Source organism: Nannospalax galili, unplaced genomic scaffold, assembly GCF_000622305.1.
Source record: "Nannospalax galili isolate Female #2095 unplaced genomic scaffold, S.galili_v1.0 scaffold286, whole genome shotgun sequence".
Lineage (NCBI taxonomy): Eukaryota > Metazoa > Chordata > Mammalia > Rodentia > Spalacidae > Nannospalax > Nannospalax galili.
This window is the reverse complement of record NW_008359442.1, coordinates 1,076,411-1,081,455: the sequence shown is the minus strand read 5'-3', so window position 1 is coordinate 1,081,455 and position 5,045 is coordinate 1,076,411. Positions and strand designations below refer to the sequence as shown.

General features: G+C 35.8%; 1 long non-coding RNA gene across 1 annotated transcript in view; it reads right to left on the bottom strand.

The window, feature by feature from the left end:
- The window catches only part of LOC115068436, a 72,747-nt gene that overhangs the window by 34,230 nt on the left and 33,472 nt on the right, over window positions 1–5,045 (bottom strand). Inside the window, exon 2 of the long non-coding RNA XR_003847786.1 lies at window positions 755–838. This is a non-coding gene — a long non-coding RNA (uncharacterized LOC115068436). The remainder of the gene's footprint in view (window positions 1–754; window positions 839–5,045) is intronic.

Here is a 5,045-nt window from a genome sequence, read left to right as displayed (position 1 = left end):
AATTTCTAGCATTCACTTTTATTTTTAAAGCTTTTTTAAGTATAAATGTTTCAAAACTTTAAATACATTCTATTTTGTGCTCACAATAATTAAATATACTGTAAAGTATAACATATACTGATGTTTCCAAATAACTTTTATTTTTATCATGGGATTATAGACTCTAAATATTTGTAGAGGAAAATGCTTCTGGTATCTTGTAGGAAGAATGTCATATTTTCAGACATGCTAATGGGGAACAATCACAACATCAGGAGATGAATTTGCTCAGTCCAGCATCAAAAAGAGATAGATGGTGCTCTCCCTTCTTTAACCTATCCAAGGTAGCAATTGTTTTGATGCCAATGTGAATTCTACAAGAGAATATGTTAATAAATTAATTGACTTAAAAGTAAGTGCTAATGTTACATCTTTTTATAAGAAAATAAATTCGCCATAGAATAGAGTAATGAAAGCAACTAACTTAATCCTGTCTTGTGATGTTTCAAATTCTATTTTAACATCCTTTACTTTTAATTTTCTTTTTCCATTTAAAATAGCAGTCGTGGGTTCTGCTTTACTGTTACATGCATAAAATAAAATAAACATTGATATATAATTATTAACTTATTCAAGAGTAATGTCTCACCTTTAATTTCAGCATAAAAACCTGGATTTACAGATCCATCAACAAGCCTTTTTAAATGATAATCTCAGAAGGTCAGTAACAATCTTGAAATCACAAAATAGACATAAAAGAAAACAGAAGACTTACCCTGGAATATAGTTGCAGCAGGGTATGACAGAAGGCACATTTTGATGACAGTATTCGGTGTTCTGTCCCAGCATCAGGTTCTTTCTGTGAGTAGATGAAAGTCTTAGACAGGTGTGTGTGTGTGTGTGTGTGTGTGTGTGTGTGGGTGTGTGTGTGTGTGTGTGTGTGTGTGGGTGTGTGTGTGTGTGTGTGTGTGTGTGGGTGTGTGTGTGTGTGTGTGTGTGTGTGGGTGTGTGTGTGTGTGTGTGTGTGTGTGTCTGTGTGTGTGTATGTGTGTGTGTGCTAGAAGCCTTGAAAGGTGAAAAAAGGCCCTGACAAACACATCTAAACACACCAGTGTATTTCTTAATAGAAACAATTCCTTTTACAGCCTCAATATTTCTAGTAGAATAAGCATTCACCACCCTAAAGATTCTAAATAAAAAAATGTGCCCTTTTGAAAGGTAGACATCAAATTCATTTTTTAAGGTTTGTATTTAGCTTTTCACCAAAAATGTAGCTTTGGTGGCTTTTGAATCCTTTTCAAGTCATGAAACCTTAGAGAGAAACTAAACACAGAAATATCAGATCACGGCCTACCTCTTTTTGTCCTTGAGAATTCCCTTTCCAAGTAGTGCCTTAAATAGTGAGGCTGTGTCAGAACTCTCAGTTCTGCTGGAAGTTACTAAATCAGCAGAAAGGCCGACAATAATGGCACATGAAATCTAAGTTTTGTATAGGAAACAGACAGGCAGTCTATACTTTGTTATTCTCTTGATAGACAGCCATTTTGACAGCTCTAACCTTGGAAACCACAGGCCCTGCTGAGCTCAGCAGGAGTCAAACGCTGAGTACCATCTGTCAGAGCTTTAGTCCCCCTCCTTCTCCACGCCTTTACTATAAGATGCTAACAAGAATACTGAACAAAGTTGCTAACTACAGTCAAACTTGTGCAGACTGTCACACTGAGGCTCGGGTAAAGCATTCACTCTCAGAATCTACTAAATTTGAGTGGACTGAACTGGTTATTGTGTTCTTTCTTAATAGTCACACAGAAGAAAATGTAGGTTGAAGAATCTAGTAGTCACATTCCAAGTAACGAATACCTCCAACTATGAAAGCTTCACATCACTCTGTATGGCTTTGCCAACTCTGTACCTAAAGTGATGGATGATTTGGAAAGTTATTAATACATACAAAAACAAAAATCCTTTTTTTCCAAAAGAGAGATTCTGATGAGTTAAGCAATTCATAAAAGAAATCTCATTCAGAATGCACATTCTCCCTCTCCCTCGAAAAGTCAATTCTAAAAATCCAGCAGGCTTATAATAATGAAATCAATGAAATCAAGAGTGTTATTGCTCCTGGGGCTTTCGTGTGGAGGATGGTGTATCAACTAAAAACATAGTCCACTGACTACTATCAAAATGTGGCATAGATTTTGGAAGTACAATAATATTTGGAATCACATTTCAAATTTTTACATATGTCATGAATAATTCTTGATGTTTTAAAAGTCCTTAAGCATAAAGTACCATTTCTAGCACAAATAATTCTTTCAAAACTTTAAAGAAGATTCTTAAACATCCAGAATCACAAAATGACAGAAAGTTAAGAATTTAAAAGGTAAGAAATGGAAGTCTTTTTTGCGTAATTATTCCAAGTTTTAATTCTCAGTTTTTCTTTGAAAAGAGTAATGTGCTCCATTTTGATGTTTTCACCAATATTTTGACAACTATCCCAAATGCTGAAAGAATATTTAAAATACTGCATGCCATGAGAAATAGGTTATATTTACTATATAACATATTATAGCAAATGATTATTTAATGGTTAATCATATTGTCAAGAAGATATTGTGATGAGTTTTAAAAAGTAATACATTTGGCTGGGTGTGGTGGCACATGCCTTTAATCCCCACCTAGGAAGGCGGTGGCAGGCAGATCTCTGCGAGATGGAGGTCAACCTGGTCTACATAATAATTTCCAGGTGGGCTGGGACTAGGGAGACTCTGTCAAAACGAACAAACAACCCCCTCCCCAAACAAAACAATAACAAAATAAATATATTTGTATCACACATATCTGTTATGTTCTATATATTTCTGAATGTGATATGTTTGAAAAAGCCCTTATATGTAAACATTTAAAAGTATTTATGCAAAAATGTCTTGTAATAAATTGCATATCCAGAAGGTGATTTGTAATTAAAGTGACATTTGCAATGTCAATACTGGCTAAGTAGTTTCTACTAAACTCACATATAGGCACACTTACACACGAAGGCATTTGGAAGAAATCCAAGTAGATTATTTGAGTTGAGGTTTTGCTTTGTCTTGAGTCTCTCCACACTTGTTCTTCCTACTACGAGAGGGCCGACCTCACTTAGAAAGCTGCAGCTGTTGGTAGGCAGGGCCCTCATTCTGTGCACACTACACCTCCCCTGGCATTCTGATACCTGAAGTCTTTCTCTAGGGGTTAGAATACAACTTTCACAACATAGAGGGAAGATTCAAAGGTAAATGCTGTGGAGAGAGAAGGCATGTGGACTTACATGAGTCTAGCTGACAGTTATACTAGAGCAAACCAGAAGCAGAGGCACACAGGAGGGGAGACATGTCCAGTTGGAGAAGGGGTGGAGAGAAGGGGACCACGAACTTGGACATTTTCAGGAGTATCTTACAGTAGCCTTGCTTTGCATCAGGCCTATGCAGACTCTGTGCCCATTAATACTATCACCATCTCAGAGTTCAGCAGATGCAAAGGTTATTAAGTCATGCCTTTCATTTTAGAGGTGAAGAAATTGAGAACTGTACAAGTCTACACTGTAGTGGATTTTAAAGTCATTTTCAATAAGGTTCAACAGTATTTTAAGCCCTCCAAAGCAGCTGTTTTTATAATTTAACTTAATAAAGCAATAATAGCAATGTATAATAACTGTACTGTTCTGATATAGATGGAACAGCTAAAAACTAACTAAGGAATGGGCAGCAGGGTCTGCGCTCATGTCTCCTGATTCCTAGGGCAGGTAATATCAGCAGAGCTATGACAACTTAAAATGCAACAGATATCTGTTACTTGATGTGTGTACACCCAAAATTATATTGCCTCAGGGTTGTGTGAAGGTGCCATCTAAAATCGCACCCTGCTGGAAGGCCAGCAGCCTTCTGGGGTAGCAGTCTGGAAGAAGACTCACCCTCAGCGAGCTGTTCCTTTACCATCTAGACAAGAAAGTGCAGAAAGCCCCATGTTCCTCCGGGATACTTTCTATTTTACTTTGTAACTGTGCACAGAACCGTATAGATGTGAGACCCAATATTTGGTTTACTCCACATAAGACATCAAGATAGACACTATTTCAAAGAGGTTGGATGTTGCAGGTTCTAGTCTCCTCATCTGTAAAATGGGGGGAAAGGGTGTCTTACTGACTTCAGAGGACTTAATGAACAATGCTGATGAGGCTTTTTGAGTGAGGGCTCAGTAATTGCAATTTGTTTTTGCTGTAAAATTTGTTATTACTATGCATGAGGTTCAGAGCCAGATTTAATGATTTATGGTAACTTTAGTCCTCATGATTACTATATTTGTCTTCACTCCCTTTTGTAACATTTATTTTCTTTTGTGGAAATAATTTAGTAACTACTGAAAGTTGAAAATCACTTGTATTTTATTTTTCTTGTTATAAAATGGTAAATTTATACATACTTTCCATTTTTAAGAAATGTATCTAATTTTACACAGTTGGAATTATAGTATAATATGATTTTTTTATTCATTATTTTTTTATTTTACGTGTATGAGTGTCTTGCCTGCCTGTGAATAGTGAACCTGTGTCATGCAAAGGCCATGGAGGTCAGAAGAGGGCATCAGATCCTGTGGAACTGCAGTTACAGATGGTTGTTAGTCGCCATGTGGGTGCTGAGAATTGAACCCAGGTCCTCTGCAAGAGTAGTCAGTGCTCTTAACTGCTGAGCTGTCCCTCCAGCTCCAGTGCAATATGATTTTATAACTTGTCTTTCCTCTTTTCATTATATCAGGATTTTTTTTAATTTTCAAATTTTATTTTCAAGTTTTTTTTTATTTAAAATTTTTTTTACAATTAAAGTTACAGTTTTAACAATATGCAAAATATTACATTAATTCAGATTTTTGGCATAATGATTACAGATTTGATAAATACATTTTATATCTCATAATAGCAATGAGGATTATACAAAAGCTATTAAAACAATTATGAGAATAAATTCTATTGTCACTTAAGTATCTAAAGCTATTTTCCTTTGCGTTCTTCCAGAATGATTTGTTCTTATTCT